Source organism: Chionomys nivalis, chromosome 3 (genome assembly GCF_950005125.1).
Source record: "Chionomys nivalis chromosome 3, mChiNiv1.1, whole genome shotgun sequence".
NCBI lineage: Eukaryota > Metazoa > Chordata > Mammalia > Rodentia > Cricetidae > Chionomys > Chionomys nivalis.
This window is the reverse complement of record NC_080088.1, coordinates 123,551,032-123,571,498: the sequence shown is the minus strand read 5'-3', so window position 1 is coordinate 123,571,498 and position 20,467 is coordinate 123,551,032. Positions and strand designations below refer to the sequence as shown.

The window sequence follows — 20,467 nt, the reverse complement described above, 5'->3', positions numbered from 1 at the left end:
CTGCTCTGCGGCCCTCCATGCTGGTGGTACTGGCCACATTTATTTTCACAATGACGCCTTTCTATTGAAAGGGGGGATATGTTTTTATTTCTGAAAGGAATGTGTATTGGGAGCGAGGGCGCTCTGGCCAGCCCACAGTGAGAGCCTTGTGGGTTTGGAAATAGTATTGCTGATTTGAGACACATTTTGCAGACGCCACACCCTTGACGTGAGGTGGGTCACATCTCAGGCCTGTTTCTAGTGCAGGATCGTGCACACAGTAGGGGGCAGCGTCTAGTAGGATGGGGAGTGAGGAGTGGGTGATGCCTGGGTCCACATCCAGGTGTCTGGGCTGCAGGGAGTGGAGGGCATTGCCGCCTGAGTCAGTTCCTAGGCAGCTCCTCCCCCTGTCCCTGCATGGGAGTGTGACCTGTGGGTCCGGCCAGCCTCATTTTAAGGAAGCTGTAAGCCTAACATGTGGTTTCCATGTCTGCTGATACTTAAACGTAGGTCACAGATGCACAAGCCTTGGCCTGACCTAAAGCAGCACCCAAAGAAAAGGGGGTACAGAAGTGACCCATGCTCATCTTTGGGAACCCAGGTGTTGATTCCTTAGAGCAGTAGTTCTCAACCTGTGGGTCTCGATCCCTTTGGGAGTTGTCTTAGTTAGGGTTCTGTTGGTGTAGCAGAACACCATGACCAGTAAGCATGTTGGGGAGGAAAGGGTTAATTCAGCTTATACTTCCACATTACTGTTTATTACCAAAGGAAGTCAGGACAGGAACCCAAACAGGGCAGGAAGGAGGCTGCTTACTGACTTGCTCTCCATGGCTTGCTCAGCCTGCTTCCTTATAGCACCCAGGACCCCCAGCCTAAGGGATGAGACCACCCACCATGGGCTGGGCCCTCCCCAGTTGATCACTAGATGAGAAAATGCCTGTTTACAGCTGGATCTCACTGAGGCTTTTCCTCAGCTGAGGCTCCCTCCTCTCATGACTCTAGCTTGTGTCAAGATGACACACAAACCAGTCAGTGCGGGGGTCGAATGACCCTTCCACGGAGGTCATATATATCAGATGTCCTGCATACCAGATGCTTACATTACCATTCATAGCAGTAGCAAAATTATGAAGTAGCAATGAAATAATCTAATGGCTGGGGTCAACCAGTGTGCGGAACTGTGTTAAGGGTCACAGAGTCAGGAAGGTTGAGAACCGCTGCTGCGGAGGCATCCGGTGAGTTTTGGAGTTAGGAATCATGCCCTGTGGACTGCTTCAGACCTACAGTGGCCAGGAAGGGGCCTAAGGAGGAGCCAGAGGGAGCTAGTCTGTTGGGAGGGATGCCTGATTGTCTCCATGAGGAGCCCAGGGCTCTGTGACTGGGTCTGCCATGAGTCTGGGCTGCAGGCTGCAGGGCAGAGTGGCTAGACCATAGCTAGACCTCAGCATGAGTGGAACCAGCCAGGCAAGAAGCACCGGGTGAAGGGAAGAGGTTAGCTGGGGCCTCGAGGGTCACCACACATGTGTGGCTCAGTAAGTCTCCTCCTGTAGCTTGAGAGGCCAGAGTCACCAGGATACCCTCCCCCAGACAGTGTCGGGGAGCGTCCATGCTGCTCCTGTCATCTAGAGGCTGCGGGCTTGACTTGACTGTAGCCACGCTCCCACCATAGTCTGACTTTTCCTAGCTTTTCCCTTTAGGTTCACACCTTGGCAGTGAATTTACAGCCTCTCTGATGACTGTACCTTGGGGCTGTCACAGCAAGGCACTAGACTAAGGAACTGATAGATGATATCATTTATTCCCTGCGGCTAGAAACACAAGGTCAACGAGTTAGAGGCTCCCAGGTCTGGAGAGGACCTGTTGTCCCTCATGATGATGCCTCTGGGCGTCCTCATATGGCAGAAGGGACTGGAGGGACAGACTGGTTGAGTGTTCCCAGCAACCCTTTCAGAGTCTGGGGAGTGGGTCCCTCATGGCTGTTACCTTCTGAGGGTGCCGTTAGGGATAAGTTCTAGTGTTCCCCCCCTCACTCCTGATCCAGAATGATCTTGTATTTGTTCCTTATACTGTCTGCATGGCTAACCGGCTTCACACATCACAGTTTCAGATTCCAGGGGAAAGTCTAGTTTGGAGGCCACCATTCAACTCATGCAGTAGTGGTCCAGTAGTGAGAAGCGGATAGGGATCTGGGTTGGGGAAGATAGGAAACCATGGGGAGTATGTGAGGGCATACATGGAGTGGCCTAGCCCGTCTACGCAGACAGGTTCCCTGGCTGGCGGAGGAATCCCATGGGTCTCATCACTTCAGACTCCCACCTCCATGTAGCCTGGCCAGCTGGGATGGTAGGGTAAGGCAGGGGTGGGCAGTTGCTTCTGAGAACTCTGGGATGGGCCCCTGGTGTCTGCCATCGTCAGTGGGTTCTGCCTGTACCGTAGACTTGCCAGGTCTGACCTTGGTTGTCTCTTTTCCATCTCCCCTTTTTCCTGTCCCCCTCACTGTCATCAAGGTTCCACCCCCAGGCCGCCTGCTCTCTCTCTCTCGAGCTCTCCAGCTGGGCCCTGTTCACATTGTCCCTGGCTGTCTGGGGGAGCCATCTGTCTTTGGGGTTCATCTCTTTCCTGTCCATGTGGCTCTCCATCATGGCTCCCTGCCATTTCATATCCAGTGTCTCTTGCTGCCTTCCCCACCCGGTCCCATCACATCCTCGCCCCTTCACCTCCTGCCTTTCTCAACCTTCCTTTCCTCCCAACAGCCTCCAGTCCACTCTGCCCCTCAGCCAGGAGCCCAGGGGCAGCAAGATCTGTGTGCTGACCCAGCCTTTAGGCAGTCCTTCAGTCTGCAGGCAGCCCCGAGCCCCTCCATGAGCAGAGTGCCTTGCTTTCTGTCAGTCAGTCAGTTGTCAGGGCACGGCCAGCCTTGGATTCCTGTTAGTCAGTGAATGAGCAGGGCCCCGCCTCCCACTGTTCGCTTGCTCATTCATTCATTCATTCATTCAGCCTGAGAGAAGGGCATGTGCTTGAACGTCCACCAGTTGGTCAGTTGGTTGGCTCGTTGGTGAGCAAGGCCCAGCTTTCCAACTGTCGTCAGTCAGTGACCGAGCAAGGATGCCACTTCTGCTGTCTTGTTCTTCATTCATTCCCTCAGGCCTAGCCTTCCGTTATTTTGTTAATCAGTTGATGAACCAGAGAACCTGGGCCTGGCTTTCCTTCTGTCAGTCAGGACCCAAGTCCAGTGTTCACAGTTCTCTGTCATCAGGGAGAGGGTCTGGCCTTCTGCTATCCTGCCTATCCCTGAGGCTGCCCAGCTGGGCCTGGGCCTGCTGGGTGATGGGCCCTGGGAGCAGATGAACCTCAGGCCGCCTTCGCTCTGTGGGTCCTAGCAGCTAAACCTACCCATCACGTTCAGGGTTTCCCTTTAGCTGCTGTGCCCTCTCGGTGGGCAGTGTGTGGGGCACCAGTCAGCCAGCGGCCCGGCTTCTGCCCTGTCTCTCCCCTCACATTTCCCTCTCAGATCCAGGACCCGGGCCTGCCTAAAAGCTGGACTGTCCTTTGTTGAGCTTGTGCTGAGTGCCAGTCTCTGGAAGGTGGCACCGAATACGGTGCTTGCTTTGAATCCAAGCTCCCACTGAGTGAGCAGTCACCTTGGACCACTGTCTCTCTGAGCTCCCACTTCTCGCTTGGGCAGTGGTCGCAGCCTTGTGTTACCTCAGTGAGAACAGACTCACTCAAACCCTGAAATGTGGTCACGACTCTTCCCATTTCTCAGAAGGTAAAACTGAGACTCAGAGACGTGGCAGACCAGTTCTTTTGTAGCCAGCGTCTACGAGAGGTCATCTGGGGTTCTTAGCATTCTTAGTCTGCAGACTGGAAATGGTGTCCCTCACCGCCCCGCCCCCACAGCCACCAATGGCTGCTCTGGAGGCCGAAAGACCTTCCCCAGCATCTTCTCTACTCTGCCAGGCTACCCACGGGACAGGCAAAGCCCAGGACGTGTGCCTGGGAGGCCTGGGTGCCTCCCTCAATTACAAACTATGATGCTGGCCAAGTCCTAGCTTGCTCTGGGCCTAGACTTCCCTTTCTATTACATGGGGTAACCGAGGATGCGCAGGTGTGAGCCTGTGCCCAATTCATTCCTTCCCTCCCTGGGGAAGAGGAACTACACAGGCTTGTGTGCCACAAGTGCATGCAGGAACACACACACACGCACATGCCCGCACATGCACACACAAGACCTTATCCCTCTTCTGCATACGTACACACACTTGTAGGTACAGGCACATTCTTTTCCATACTCACATGGGCGCACACAGGCACACACGGGCACACTCCACAGTTGTCTGCACCGTGCATTCGTATGTGCATACACTGTCACTCCCACACTCACCTAGCATGCTCACTCACTCTCACACGGAGAGCCCTCACTCAGCTACACACACTGTCCCCTGCACACCCCTAGCCCCTGCTCTCAGGTCTCCCTGGACCACGTGAGCAGCTGTGGGGGAGGAGCAGTCTGGCCCCGCCTCCTGCTCCCTCCCCCCCCCCCCCCCCCCCCGGCCCCGGGGGATGAGGGAGAGGATGCTGGCATCCAGCGCTGGGGACCAGGCTGCAGCTTTACCCCAGAGGTGGTGGTGGCCGTCCGGCCATCTGGCTGTGAGCCCTGGCTTTTGAAAGATTTATGCCACCCTGAACTTGACTCTGGGGGTGGTGAGAGTAGTGGGGAGGGAGGAGCCACCCCCTGGGAGGGGAAGCTGGAAGTGCCCAGCCAGAGGCCCCACAGCCTGCTGGGAGATGGACTATTACTACTGCCCCAGTCTGCTGAAGCTGCTGCGGTACCTGTGGGTGAGTGTGGGCGCAGGAGTCTGCCGCTCTGCCGCTCAGTCGCTCAGTCGTCTGCCTTTCTCCTGGCTAACAGCAACTGTGGGAGGAGGAGCATTGGTGGTGGACAGCTTGGGTGGGAGAGCAGGCTAGGAGGGACAGCCCTAGTCCTGAGCTGGGACTGTAGCCTACACGGTTGTTCTCCTGGGCAAGCAGCAAAAGCAGGACAGACCTCGTGGGTCCTTCAGAAAGCATGCTTCGCTGGCGTTCCTCGGCTCTGCTGCCTTCTGTAGCTTTATTTTCCTTTCCCCAAAACTTGACAAAACTGAAGCCCAAACCCACTCCCTCTCTGTGTATACTGGAGGAAAAGTTCCCTGAGAGGGATGTGGGAGCTCGGCTAGGGTGCCCTCCTGCGAGGGCTCTGTGGAGTATTTCCAAACCTTGTTTTGACTGAGACAGATCTGTGTGTCCTGGACAGCTTGCTTGTCTTCTCTCTCTAGTGTGCTCTCTCTTCCTTGGTGGGATTGAGGAGACACAGTGACGGTGGCTCTGTGAACAGAAAAACTTACCAGGGAATTGTCACAGCGTTGGGGCTTTCTAGAACTTTTGCTACTGAGTTCAGAATACCCATAAAGGAAAGTTTAGGAAATGTTATTTCCCCCTCTGAATGTTTGCAAATACTTGAGACACTTGCCACACAGAATTTTCCCGAGCTTCTAAAACACAGCTCCAGGAAGCCTTGTCCGCCTGGACCTCAGAGCCAGCATCGTCGTCTTCTAAAGCCCAAGGAGCATCCAGAGAACAGGAGACCTTCCCAGTCCCGGGTGCCCGGGATCACTGGGAAACAAGCTCTCTCTTAATAAACAAAAGCACCACTTATTGGTTTATTTTCATTATTTTTTTTATTGCAAAAGTAGGATGTAGATGTATTAGAAAGTTCAGAATAACCCCAAAGAGCCTAAAGAGAGAGGGGGACCGTTGGCATCTGTGTTTTTTGTTTGGTTGTTTTTTAGACAGAGTTTCATTCTGTAGCCCAGGTTGGCCTGGAACTCTCAGCTGTCTTCCTGCCTCAGCCCCCAAATACTGGGGTTACAGGCATGCACCACGATGTCCTACTTAGTATATTTTGAAGTCTGCAGTTCATGGGGTCCTGACAGCTTCCTGGTTTTTGGCTGTGTCTTGGTGCCAGGACATTAATGTGACTAAGAGACAGTACCCACTTCCCAGGAATGTGGGAACAGGTGCCAGGCTCATCGGCAGATAGCGTGGTCATTTGTTCATTCAAGACACCTGGCAGCACACATGCACAGGGCCCTGACTTTGGGGACGTCTGGACTGTGTTGGCGAGGGGTGGAGCGTGGTACTGTGACAGACAACGGTCTTTTGAGATGTGGGGTCCAACAGAGTCCGCAAGAAAGCTGCGCCCCGGAGGATCTGAGAATGAGTCGGGAGGGTGTGTTCTGGGCGGAAGGAACAGTGCGTATTAACACCAGGGTCAGTAGACATGGATGTTCGAGAGTGCATGGCAAGTTCCCCAGCAGGGGCAGGCATTCACTCAGTCTGGCCTGTGCGAGACAGACAGACAGACAGAGTCTCAGCCCCTCACTAGGCTGTGCACATTGTGACCTCTGCTTCTCTCCTGAACCAGAAGGGGGTGGGACAAGGCAGTTTAGGTCTTTTCTAGGTGTGGCATGGTGAGGCTGTACTCACTTGCTTCCTGTGGGTGACAGGGCCTTACTGCTAGCTCCTGGCCATGGAAATCACCCTACGGTGTCTTTGTTCTGCCAAGTTACTAGACTCGGGCATGGCCCAGGTGTCTGAGACCATGGCTTAGGATCAGCCCTCTGCCTGCAGAGGGCTGGACACTCTTACTGTGGCCTCTGTGGGAAGTATGGGAATGTTGAGACCCACAGGCTGCTACAGTTGTGGCTGTGGCTTCCTCATCTGCAGAGCGGGGACACACACCACCTTCAACTTCCTCATCACGATTCCCCCAGGTCACTCAGTGACTACTGGGGCTTCTGTTTTTTAGGAAGCTACTGTTGGGTTCAAAGTGGCTGTCAATCTAGACTGCATGGGGGAGCTAAGTGGTGTGGGGTGCTCCTCCTGCCTTCCATCAGGGCTCCACATGGCTGTTGTCAGCCTGGGCCCTTTGACATCTCCCCATTTCTATATCCTAATTCAGTCTCCTGGTCACCACCCTCCCCTCTCCTGCCTCTGTATTTGACTGTTTTTTTTCTTTTTTAGATTGCACCTGTTAGTGAGGTCATGCAATATGTAGTCTAGTCCAGTGTCAGCCGCATTCAACCACAGTGTCCTAAGTGCCGAAGGGTGTGTAGTATTCTGTTGTGCAAGTGTGCATGTGTGTACAGTGCAGCCTGCTATCCTTGCTGTGTCTGCTTGGATTGCATCCCTGTCTCATCTGGCCTGTCATGGATCCGTCTGGAGCGTGGATGTCATGTGCATGCCCAGAGCGGGGATTGCTGCTCTGCTCTGATCTCCGTGTTGTTCTGGAGCACGTCTGTGTGTTCTGGAGCATGTCTGTGTTCACAGAGGAGACATCAGAGGAAGCTCCAGGGTGCCCTTCTTCTGAGTCCCTGGAAGCCCACAGAGAACCGGAAGTTAGGGACTGCAGGGCTGGCTCAGTGTTTCAGAACACTGGCTGCTCTCACAGAAGGTCCGCATGGCCACTCACTACTATATGTAAGTCCAGTTCTAGAGGATCCAGCACCCTCTTCTGGCCTCCTTGGGCACAGTTTAGGTCTTTTCTAGGTGTGGCATGGTGAGGCTGTACTCCCTTGCTTCCTGTGGGTGACGGTGCACAGACACACATGCAGGCAAACCACTAATACACATAAAATAAATCAAGTAGGAATGAGGTCTTGGAAGACAGCTCAGCTGGCTTGTCTAGCATGAAGGTAGCCCTGGGTTCCATCCCCAGCACTACTCAAACCAAGCGTGGTGACATACCCCAGTGATCTCAGCACTCAGAAGGTAAGACAGGAGGATTAGGACTTCAAGGTTATTCTTGGGTACATAACAACTTAGAGACCTGCCTGAGCTACGTGGCACAACTCTCTCTAGCAACGAGAGACAGAAAGCAGGGAATCTGCGTGAAGTCATTGCCGGTAAACCCCAGACTGAATTCTGAACTCTGAGAGGCCAATCTTGCCCTCTTGGGGATGCTTGATAGTCTGTTTGGAGATATTTTTGGTTGTCTTAACTGGGGGTGGGAACTGGTGCTGCTGGTATGTCGTGGATAGAGGCAAAGGGTGCTTTCTGATGCCAAAGGAGGTGGGGTGGCCTCCACAGCTCCCTTAGCACCGCCAAGAGCAGTTGTGGCCAACAAATCCAGGGAGATGGGGAGGACCATGGGGAAGACATATGGGCAGCTGAAGGGAGGATCATGGGGAGGACAGATAGGCAGCTGAGGGGAGGACCACGGAGAAGACTGATGGACAGCTGAGGGGAGGACCACAGGGGAGGATGAATGGGCACTATGGGAGAGGACAGATGGGCAGCTGAAGGGAGGACCATGGGGAGGACTGATGGGCAGCTGAGGGGGAGGACTGATAGGCAGCTGAGGGGAGGACCATTGGGGAGGGCAGCTGGGCAGCTGGGGGGGAGCACCACAGGGGAGGATGAATGGGTAGCTGAGGGGGAGGACTGATGGGCAGCTGAGGGGAGGATCGTGAGGAGGATAAATGGGCAGCTGAGGGGAGGACAGTGGGGAGGGCTGCTCCATTCAAAGGGTCTGTTTCCCCATGACCTCTGTCTTTCTCTAGTAGGATCCATCTCAGAACCCAGTCTGTACTATCTTATGTGGGATCCCACAGGGCCTCACGATTGCCCACCAACCAGGTCAGTCTTGGTTCCTCACACTTGTGTGTGCTCACTGACATGGGGTAGGGGTCAGGGCAGCTGCTCATGTCTTTAAAATGCTTCTCAGGTTGATCTGGAGCATGGGCCTGTCATCCCTGCCTCTCAGGAGGCTGAGGCAGGAGAATCAAAAGTTCAAGGCCCGCTGGGGCCACACAGTGAGTTCAAGGCCAGAATTGGAATCTTGGTTTCTATCTCAGAAATAAGAAAGGATAGGAAGAGAGTTGGGGTTTAGCTCAGGGAAGCACTCCTGCCCAGCATCCATGAGGCCCATGTCCGTCCTTGGTTCTGCAGACGTCCCAGCCCGTAAGCATAGTATCCAGTGGCTGTGCTCCTTCCTGCCACTGGCCTTGATTAATTGGCCATCCCCTCCTGCTTGGGCAGTACTTTGTTCTCAGATGTGCCCGGTGCCCGCTAGCCTCAGCCTGGGTCTCACTCCTGAGTTATTCTCAGTGTTACTCAGTCCTTCTTAGGCCTGGGTCACGCAAGGGTGGCTGCAGCAGGCCTCTGCAAAGGGGCCACTTGTGGGCTGTCGGGCTGTCAGTAGCTTCCTGTCTACAGCCTGGTCTTGCACACAGCTCTGGGGGTGGGTGAGCCCCCACCCCCACTTCTGGGCCTGCCTTGCATCATCTGGGAAGTGGGAGGAGATTGAGTTTCTGTTATGTGTCATTAGTAACCCGAGCTGGTGGCTTCCTCTGCTGGGGCTGTTTGGAGTCACTTAATCTTGTTGATGAGATAAGCAAAGCAGACAGACCCTCCTAGGGCCCATGGGCCTGCCACTGGGCATCCAGCTGGAAGCTGCACCATTGCCATTTTATTGAGCCCTTACAAAGCTGCCTGGCATAAACCATGTGGGTCTTGTGGGCAGCTCATCCCTTAGTCACGCTAACCCTCTGAGTAGATCTCAGCACTCCCTTCATTTCTCAGTGGGGAAACAGAGGCCAGTGAGGTTTGGTGTCTTATTCAAGCTCCTCCTGCCCCCCACCAGCTGGGGCATGTCAGAGATAGTGAAGCCAGGTACCCCTTGTCCAGTTTTTTTTTTTTTTTTTTGGTTTTTCGAGACAGGGTTTCTCTGTGGTTTTGGAGCCTGTCCTGGAACTAGCTCTTGTAGACCAGGCTGGTCTCGAACTCACAGAGATCCGCCTGCCTCTGCCTCCCGAGTGCTGGGATTAAAGGCGTGCGCCACCACCGCCCGGCTCCCTTGTCCAGTTTTAACTGCTGGATCTGAATGGGAACACGGAGGCCACCAGGGTTGAGGTGACTTGCCTGCCATCCACACAGGGCTTTGGGAAGAAGAAGTCTTGCCTGCAGTGTACTCTAGTGCTTGCTGCGCACAGGGTGACTTAGACGGGTCACACAACTTGAGTCAGCAAATGTAGGGCTGGTCGGGATAAGGGGTTGGCTTTATTTAGGGATCAGGTGTGTCCAGGTGTGCTTTGGAAGAACGAGATCATCCTCATCTCCTACCCCTGTGCTGAGGCCGGGGGATGGCCCTTAGTGACTCTCAGCTTTCTTAAAGTCAGGAAGCTGCAGGTTGCTGCAGGGTGGGAGCCCCGACAGTAGGAACACAGCATAAGGCAGGGAGACCGCAACAGCCAGTGGCACGGGGCTGTGTGTAGCCCCAGGGGCTCTCTGTCTGTGGGGGATTGGAACCCAGCTGCGTGGGGGCTCGCTGTCTGTGGGGGACTGGAGCCCAGCTCCCTGGGGGCTCACTGTCTGTGAGGGACTGGAACCCAGCTGTCTAGGGGCTCTCTGTCTGTGAAGGACTGGAGCTGAGCTGCTGGGGGCTCGCTGTCTGTGAGGGACTGGAACCCAGCTGCCTAGGGGCTCTCTGTCTGTGAGGGACTGGAGCTGAGCTGCCTGGGGGCTCGCTGTCTGTGGGGGACTGGAGTCAAGCTGCCCAGGGGCTCGCTGTCTGTGGGGGACTGGAGCCCAGCTGCCTAGTTCCCACTGTGGTGGCTATGCTTCCTCCATCACATTCCACTCCACCAGCAGAGCTTGTTTTTGATGGAAAAAATGTCTAAATACGGCTGGCTTGGCTGTCCGCCTCCCATGCACTCTTGCAGAGTGTTTGCTTAGCTATTCCCTCTGCGGCCTATGGGTTCTCCCTGGTGACATCGGTAATAACAGCCATGAAAGGGTGTGCAAAACCGTCCTGCCCCAGGGCCTCCACATGTGCCTCAGTGCTCACAGCAACCCTAAAGGTGTCCATATTGTTAGTATTATTGCAAGTGGGGAAACTGAGGCCGTGGGAGGTCCAGTAGCTGGGATTTGAGTCGGGGAGGTGTAAAGATGACTGTTTGGTGGCTATGCGCTTCCACCAAGCGGGAAGGTCTGCGGCAGGTCACCTCCAGCGTGACTCACGGCACACAGTGGGCGCTGTCTGAGGCTGCTGGCTGCTGGCCATGAGCTTGAGCTGTAGGTGGACAAGGGCTGCTTGGCTCTTGCTGCCCACTGCGGAAGCTGTTGCTGCTTCTGCCGTGGCTCTGGTTGTGGTCTGGGCCCTAGTTTGGTTTTGCTCACTGATGTCTGTGGCTGAAATGGAAGAGTTGTCTGTTTCCAGCCGTAGACTTGAGGTGACGTTTAGGCCACGGGACATGAGTCCCTGGAGTTACAGGCGGACTAGAGCTGTGGGAGCCTGCTAGGGGTTTGCGGCTGGGTCTTGGGTTTCTGCTCCTGGCGGGTTCTCTTCCTTCTGGAGCACAGGGCCTTCGCGACCTCTGTAGTTTGGAAACCCAGTTTCGCCATCTGTAGATGGGAATAACGTAGCAACTTCCTCTCCGAGCACCCTAAGGAGCTGGCGAGGTGGCACAAACAAGGCCTTCTACCTAGTCAGTGCTGGGGAAACGTTAGCAGTCCATGCTGGCACAAGGCAGTGATGGTGCTGTTGTCATTCCTGGAGGCCACCCTGTACTGTGTGTGTGGGCTCCGTCAGTGAGTGAGACGGCCCACCTCAGCCAGTGGGTAGTTGAGCCAGCACACAGTGACTGAGACACAGAACTCGAGGTAGTGTGTCAGGAGCTGGGGTGTGCTGTGGAAAGGAAGGCAGAAGGCGGGAAACACAGCAAGGACTGACGGGGCTCCGCTGGGGAGACCTCCTGAGAGGGTATGAGGGGAAGAAGAAGACAGGGCCAGGCTGGGAGGAAAGGAAGCCGCACAAAGGGCCTGAGATCAGACCTGTTTAAAAAGAAAGACTAAGGCAGAGTGAGTGAGGGGAGAGAGTCAGCAGAAGAGATCCGGGGGAATGAGGTCGAGGTCACCGGAGCCTCAGGGGAGAACACTTTGAACTGGACGGTCAGTCCAGTTTGGGCTTCCAGGAATCTCTGGATGCCATGCAAGGGGGAGGCACGAGGAGCGGCTTGTGTTTGACCAGGCTTTAAGTAAAAGCCATGGGCCCTGTTCTGAGGCTCTCCACCCCTCACGTCCTTCCCACTGTGTGCAGTTCTAGGAAGAGGTCCCCAGAATTCTTTAATGAGGTCAGATCTGCCAGCTGCTGTAGTCTGTGTTGAATCCCTCCTGGATCTCCATGGCAGTCCCTCATCCATTTTGCTCGAATGATTGACATGCTGGGATTCAGCTCTCCCAGGGCTCCGGCCCCCAGTGTATCCCCAGCTGTACCCCTAGCCCACGTCCCAGACTTTGCCTCAACCATGATGTGACCCCTCTCCTGCCTGTTGTCCTCAGCATGTCACAGAGTCCTTGCTTTATAGAAAGATGGAAACGGACCCTGGGATGCTGGTGGCCCCCAAGCCTGAAGAGCCACCTCCTGGCCCTCAGAGGGACACTGTGGTTCACCACGACGTTGGAGGCTTTGTGCTAATGTGCCACGGGAGCTCTGCTCTCACGTGAAGTCTCCCAGTCACGGCCCCAACATGTCAGTCTTATGGTCCTCCAAGTTGCTTATGTGGACAGAATACTTCTGGGAAGCTGGAGAGGGATACAGTTGCTGTGTGACCCTTAGCAATTGCTTGCCCTCTCTGAGTCTGAAGGACTGGACTGAATTCTCCTCAAAGCCTCTTCCTGTGCACACAGGAAATTCCAGGGCTCCAGTAAACAGGGAGGGGAGTTGTGGGCACAGTGTCCCGGGTTCAAGTTCATGTCTCCCTCCTGCTCGCAGTCCTGCCAAGTGGCTCTGTGTCTTTCAGCCTGCAGATGAGAAATTTCCTCTCACCATAGAGATCATCAGAGGGAAGAGCTGGCACACAGTAGGTGCTCAAGAAACCAGAGCCGCTGCTGTCTCTCCATCCCCTAGGCTTCATGTTTAAATCCACTTGGCTGGAGTCTCTACCCGCTGCTCCTTTGGCTGAGCGATTCCCAGGTTGGTCAGTAGAGGGAGCCCTGGGCCTGACAAGCTGCTGCCTGTAAGCAAGCCTTGGCTGAGCTTTTCACAGGCTATGGTCGGCTCTCAGTGGATCACACTTGAGCGCCCCGCCCCATAGGCCTGCTCTACAGATGAGGAGCAATGCAGGAGTGTCCTCAGGCAACATCAGCGGTTGGCGTTCAAACTGAGTCTTCTAGTGTCAGGACAGGTGAGAAGTTGCCTTTGAGGCTGGGAATGCGGCTCAGGTGGAGTGTTTGCTTAGCATGTAGGAGGCCTAGGGTTCCAATCCCACTGCATAAACCAGGTGTGATGGGGGTGATGGAGGCGGAAGGATCAGAAGTTCCAGGTCATCTGTGGCTATGTGGTAAGCTCCAGGCCAGCACGGACCATCTTAGACTGGCCTCAAACAAAAAGCTGCACCTATTCTGAGCATGCATGGACCCCTCTGCTTGCTGTTAGATTCCAGCAATACTGAGTGACAGTTGATCATAGTCGCTAGAGGCTGGCCATCGAAGGGCCGCAATGGATGTGTTGTACAAGCAGAACTTTTGTATCAGGGACATGGGGACTCTTGGGGAGCACTGGTGTCTGTGACATGTCCCTGTGAGTCCCAGGAGCTGACTTTGAGGTGTGGGGTATAAGAGCTGGAGGGACTTTGCAAATGCTGGGGTGTTAAGGGGCCACACCGGTGCTGGGACAGCAAAGCTGGCTTCCGACAGCAGCAGGGGAGGCTTGTTGCAGCCGGTGGTGGCCATTCTGCCCCGTGTTTGCCCCTGAGGAGCAAAGGGGACACCTGGAGCTAGCTGCCATAGGGGTCCCGAGCTGAGAGGACCAATGATTGTCATATCCAGAAGCAGGAAGGATCTTAGCCAGGAGGAGCATGCCCCTGCCCCAGCAAGGATGCTAGGGTCCTGCCCTGTCTCTGTACCAGTCCAGTCTCTGCCTTCCCTGGCCCAGCATCTCCTTTTCTGAGAGGCCATCTGTCCACCGTTCACTGGCCCAGCAGCTGGCTAACTGTGCAAGTACCGAGTGTCTTCTCTAGGCTGGGCCTATGCTGAGTTTCCAGGCCTGGAAAGGAAGGGAGAGTAATGGGGGGGCGGGACCATAGGGCATGGGGACAAAACAGTTCCTAAGGGGATATGGAGGGAGTCTCTGTGTCCGTCCTTGTGATTGGTGCCTGGAGACTACAATTTAAATACGTCAGAGTAAACATTTGTCTTTCTTGGGGCAGATGTGAAGGTGTCAGAAGTTTGATTTGAGTTGTTTCTGCTCAGTGAGTTCTCTTGCAGAGGCAGATGGAGGCTTCTAGAGCTGGGGGAGATGGAGAACGCGCAGGGTCCAGGGGTGCAACTGGGGGCGGAATTGCTTCCAACAGGCAGTATAGCAGGATCATGGTGACAGCGGCGGTCTGTGCATTTCCAGATAGCTGGGGACACCCATTGCCTGAGTGGACACTAGTGTGTTGTGTTGTGTACTCATGCGACACGTCACACCGGACTCCATAACTACACACAATATGCGGCAGTCCAGACAGAATAAGGACATGCTCGATGACTCCGTCGGGTAAAGGTGCTTGCTGCCAGACCCGAGTTCTGTCCCTGGAATGCACGTGGTGGGAGAAGAGACTGAGTTTGACCTCTGACCTCCACATGTGCGCAGATAGATAAATGCAGAAAAGAACTTTAAGCAGAAACAGAAGAAATGCCCTGCAGGAAGACCTGATGCTTTCTGCCAATGTTGTCTCCTTGTGGGAGGCAGCTGCTGTGTATTGAAGTGGCTTTGTTAACACAAGGCGCTGCCGTCCTTGTGTGCTCTGGTGAGACGTCACCTCCGGGAAGCAATCCTCCTTCTCTAATGACTGGAAGAGTTGCTGGACTGTAGCCTGTCAGAGTCCCAGGTGAGCAAGCATGGAGAAGCCTGGCTTAGGCTAGGCCCTGCCTGCCCCGCGAGGTTCTGAGTACCGGAAGACTCCGCCCCATGGCGGTTCTGGGACCAAATTGAAGATCAAGGTGCTGGGAAGCTTTTGTCCCTGGCTCACAGAGGCCTCGTCTCACTGTGGCCTCGCAGAACCTTCCCTGTGAGCTTCTGTGACACCTGAGTCCCCGCTTTGTGCAGCTCAGGCAGACCCTCTCACCAGGTGCAGTGGCCTGAGCACGTGACCCAGTGCTTGGGAAGTGGAGGCGGGAAGATCGGTGCGACTGAAGGCCCTGAACTACATGAGCACCCACCCCCAGTCTCTGAGATACCACTTGGATCAACTGGTCACATCTGTCCTCTTAAGTAGGGTGTCCTTGTGGGAGAAATAGGTTCTGGAAAATGAAGTGGCTTCCTTGACCCTTTCTCCACCCTTTGTTTACAGGGAGAGCTGAATGGGCAGAAAGGCCTTGTGCCCTCCAACTTCTTGGAAGAAGTGCCTGACGATGTGGAGGTCCACCTTTCTGATGCTCCATCCCACTACTCCCAGGACCCACCCATGCGCTCCAAGGACAAAAGGGTAAGCCAGCCCCCTTAGCCTGCCTGCCTGCCTCTTCCCCTCTCTGCGGTCTGGCGCAATCTTTGCATTGCTGCTTTCATGACTTGGTTCCCACCAGCATCTGCCCTGATTTTGTTCCCCTCTCTCCTTCTTTGGCCATTGTGCCCACAAATGCTTAGCTCCAACTTGTATGTTGGTGTCCCACAGAAGGACCCTGTGGTTTCAGTCAGTCAGAGGCCTTCCTTGGCCTCTACAATAGGTGCACAGTTCAGCTGACAGAGAGTGAGGTTTGGGGACCCAAATGCCACTGGCCACCCCCTTAGGGCTTAGATGGCAGGGCTTCTGCAGCGTAGCACGCCTGCCTGAGACTGCATTCTCTTGAGTGTCTCATCTTCACATTTCGCCATCACTGCGAGTTCTTATCTGTTGTATTTTATGTATATGTTTTTATCTCTTCGCTCATCTGCTTGGACATAGAAGAAGAGTGTTCATTTCACACCCTAATCAGGCATGTAGCCTTCACGTAATTGAGCAACCGAAGACACCTTAGAGAGATACCGACTTAAGCTACCCTAAGCGGACAGCGTGGTAGTCTTAAGACTTCAATGTGGGCTTAAAGAAAGAGAAAGAGAGAGAAAAGAAATATGTCTCAAAAAAACCCATTGGACCTAAAGTATTATAGGCTATCTCACCTGGTCTCAGTTGCCCAGCAACTGAATTCATAGTGAAACGAATCATCTTGAACAATCATTTTTAAATATGTCCATTGAGAATACGGGAAAGGCCAACCTTGGGAACATGTTTCTTAAAGCCGTTTGTTTACACAGAGTGCGCCAGCGTGTACTCAAAAGGAAAGCTGCCCGTTGCATTGTTAGCCACCCTCGGGAAAAGCACAATCCGATCCACGTGTTTACTGTGAGCAAGCTTGACTCACACTAACAGCCAAAACTTTAATCCCAGGTCAAGCCCTGAAGGGCAGCCTTGGCTCTGGGCGTGCCAAAGCTGGCCGGAACACCCAGCTGCAGCACCTTGGCCTTAGGAGCAGGTGTTCCCTCTCCTCAAAGCACAATTGTTCAGAGCTCATGGAGGTGAGAGAGAGGTGCTGGCCTACCAATGCAATACTGTCTCCCGACGTGGCAGTTCCTGAGACTTCACTAGCTGGTCCCGTGGTATCTTCAGGTGTGCTTTGGGGTGCGCCCTAGGTGTTATCCATTAGAGTTAGACCTTGATTTTCAATCCAAGCAAGCTTGGGGCCCTCTTGCCTTGCTTGGTGTATGCGCCCACTGAGTGGCCAGCTCTCACTTGCCTAGTTCTGCCCTGGGGAGTTTAGAGAACCAGAGGCCTGGCAATTACTGGCCATGCTCAGGTGTGTGCCTAGCTGCAGAATGAGGTTAAATTGGCACTCTATGTCCCTTAATCAAATTCCATCCCTTCAAAACACTGTTGGTTAGCTTTTTTCCCCACCTAATAGTCTTTCAAAGCCCACCACGTGCTGGGGAAAACATACCTCTCTTTGGAAACCGTGAGAAGAAGGGCCTCTGAGCTTCCTTAGATTGCAATTAAGGTTCATTTCAGTTTTTTTTCTTTCAAACAGTGTGCCATTCCCAAACTTTCTGTAGGATTCTAACTGACCCAAGGGCTCACTCCACCATGGCAGGGTCTTATCTACCCACCTAGTTCACGATCCATCCAAATTCCCATTGAGAGCTTTTGCTTTACAATGATTGATGGGTACTCGGCCACCTTGCCTATCCATCTGATTGACAATAACTTCCCCTGCTTTTAGTCTGAATTTTCAGAGTAAATTATGACCTGGCTTTCTTTGCCAAAGCGATGGCCACCCTGTCTCCCAAGACACAGACAGCGAAAGCCCATCGAGGCCAGCCTCTCTCTCAGAGGGGGCTTGGGAGCGGGCGTGTACTTCTCATGGCATACTTTTTTTTTTAATTGCTTGCTTAATTTATTTTTTTCAGATCTTTTTATTGTTTATTTATTTATTAAAGATTTCTGCCTTCTCCCCGCCACCACCTCCCATTTCCCTCCCCCTTCCCCATCAAGTCCTCCTCCCTCATCATCCCTAAGAGTAATCCGGGTTCCCTGCCCTGTGGGAAGTCCAAGGACCACCCACCTCCATCCAGGTCTAGTAAGGTGAGCATCCAAACTGCCTAAGCTCCCACAAAGCCAGTACGTGCAGTAGGATCAAAAACCCATTGCCATTGTTCTTGAGTTCTCAGTAGTCCTCATTGTCCATTATGTTCAGCAAGTCCGGTTTTATCCCATGTTTCTTCTTTCAATTTTTAAAGTATGCCAAATCATGAGCAGGAGACAGAGCACGAGCAAGGAACTTAGGACCGCGAGGGGTGCACCCACACACTGAGACAATGGGGATGTTCTATCAGGAACTCACCAAGGCCAGCTGGCCTGGGTCTGAAAAAGCATGGGATAAAACCGGACTTGCTGAACATGGCATACTTTAAAAATTGAAAGAAGAAACGAGCCACCCACCCTTTCCCCTGGCTGGCGGGAGATGGGGCAGTACGCGTTACCGAGTGAATTGTTGTTGGCACTGACACACCCAATAAAACTGTCGCAATGTACCTACTAGGTTCCTCCCGAGGGTTCAGGGACAGCAAGGAGAGCTCCATCCCCCACAGCCCATCTCCATTCGGGGTCACCTACGTCATCTATGGGTTCTGGTAGTCCTAGGAGAGGCAGGGAAATGTCCTCGAAAAAGAAAAAAGGGCTGCTCTCCAGAGGCAAGAAACTGCTGAAAAGGCTGGGTGCGGTGAAGTGACCCGTGAGCCTCCGGACAATTCCAAATCCATGTCACTTGCTTTAATTCCAAACTAGGGCTTTCATGACTCCGAAAACCCAACCTTGACCCCCCCACCCCCACAGCAGTAGAGAGATGCACACTTACACTACCATCCACGTAATACCATTGGAGAGATCAGGGAGGGGCTGCATTGTGGTCCCCTCCTTCTCCACTCCCAAGGTTCTATCCCAGGTCTGGGGTGGGAGGTGGGAGGGACACTGGCTGAGCAGCAGGGGAGGGAGGGCTCTCTGCAGCACCCCCTACCTGCAGTTCCAGCCGGCACACACTTGACATCGGCCCAGCTGAGATCATGGGGCTCTGCGTTCAGCATGACACCTGGCCTGGGTGAGGGCTGTGGCTTTCTGCACAGTACTTAAATAGAAGTTGCCTTCCTTGATCTGTGAGGAAGACGTGTTTAACTCACAGAGACACATCAAAAGGAGCAAATCTCATCTCTGCATGTCACACCCTCTTCTCAGGGACAGCAACTTCATGGTGGCAGACGTGTTGCCCAGGTCCTAGTGTGCTCCCCACTGATCTCAAGGCCGACCCTGAGAGTGTGCACCTTAAAAACAATGTTGTTCCCAAGAATACAACCACTCAATATCTAATTCAGACTCATTACAGTGACTGGGTGTTTAAAGACACCTGGCACACCCCAAATACACACCAACTACTTACAAACACCGATGCACACACATGCAAACAGCCAGAGCAACAGAGACAAATGTGGATATACAAACGCATACATACGAACACAAACATACAAATGCATAAACACAAACACACAAGGCCCCTGCACAATCACACACCTGTATGCATATTTGTGTATGTGTTTGGTTTTTTACGCATTTTTCTATATACATGTCTTTATGATTTGGGTGTGTATGCATACATTATATGTATGCAAGTATGTGCATACTGGTATGTTGGTATTTGTATATATGTGTTTACATGGGTGTTAATGTGTGTACACACAAGTTTGTGCATGTCTGTCTACATGTCTGTCATTGAATACCTATGTGTACAGTGTTATAAACATTTCTTTTGGTAACTAGAACAGTGATTCTCAACCTGTGGGTCTTGACCTCTTTGGGGGTCAAATAACCCTTTCATAGGGTCACATATTAGATAGCCTGCATATCAGGTATTTACATTACAATTCACAACAGTAGCAAAATTGCAGTTATAAAGTAATAACAAAAATGATGTTATGGTTAGGAGTCAGTACAACATGAGGAACTGTATTAAAGGGTCTCAGCATTAGGAAGGTTGAGAGCCACTGCTTTAGAGCATTATTTTAAGATATCACCTGTTCTTTAGTTTTATGGGGAAAATTGAGGCCATCCTGAGACTGCTGTCATACTTGGGTGACTCTGCCCTGCTTCCTTCTAGCTATCGAGCAGAGTTGTGATCAGGACGAGAGTGGGAACCGAACGTCAGTGGACCTGCGGATACGAAGGACCCAGGTCAGCCTTCCAGCCTCAGTTAGATTGAGGCGATGTGGAAGAACAGCATCTCCCTTTGTCCAAATCCAAAGCAATTCCATTTGTTTATTGTGCTGGGAATTGAATCTGGTGCCCTGCATGTGCTCAGCAAGAGCTCTGTCATTGAGCCACATCTGAGCCTAGCTGTTGCATCTTTTTGTCATGTCTGCCCTCCCTCACTGTCTGTCTGCACATGGGTTGCGTCTCTTCACTGTGAAGTGACACCTCAGAAACCCACACAGTCTGTGCTGCAGAGCAGGGGACCAGCTGAATCATCTGGATGTTAGTGGTTTGGTCTTAATTGTTTGGGGGTTTATGGTTGAGACCTGGGAAGTTCAGTGCTGTGTGAACAAGCCTGCCAGCTCAAGGCAGTCCATGTGACTGCCAGCTGGATTCAGCTTCCCATAATGCTCACCTCCAGAAGTCAGCTGATTGCTGTAGGCCCCAGATTATTTGTTGGTGTTGTTGGTGGCATTTTGTTTTGTTTTTTTGAGACATAGTCTCACTATGTAGTCCTAGTTGGCCTGGAGCTCACTGTGTAGACCAGGCTGACCTTAAACGCAGAGATCTGCCTGCCTCTCCCTCCTGAGTGCTGGGATTATAGGTGTGTGTTACTACGGCCTGGTGACCTCAGGTCATACAGCTTCCATTGCTGCTTTTGCTCTTATTTTCTACTGAAAAAGAGTAACGGTCTGAGC

The 20,467-nt window shown here is 53.2% G+C and overlaps 1 protein-coding gene across 5 annotated transcripts in view; it reads left to right on the top strand.

Annotated features, from left to right (window-relative positions):
- The first annotated feature begins 4,775 nt into the window (after nt 1-4,775).
- LOC130870913 (syntaxin-2-like) overlaps nt 4,776-20,467 on the top strand; it is a 29,020-nt gene continuing 13,328 nt past the window's right edge. For 4 of the 5 annotated variants that reach the window (XM_057763865.1, XM_057763861.1, XM_057763864.1 and 1 more), the window contains exons 1-3: nt 14,667-14,891; nt 15,354-15,488; nt 19,678-19,751. The gene's annotated coding sequence lies outside the window, so the exon portion shown is untranslated. Of the gene's footprint in view, nt 4,819-14,666; nt 14,892-15,353; nt 15,489-19,677; nt 19,752-20,467 lie in introns of those variants that run through there. The other variant, XM_057763863.1, reaches the window with a different exon arrangement.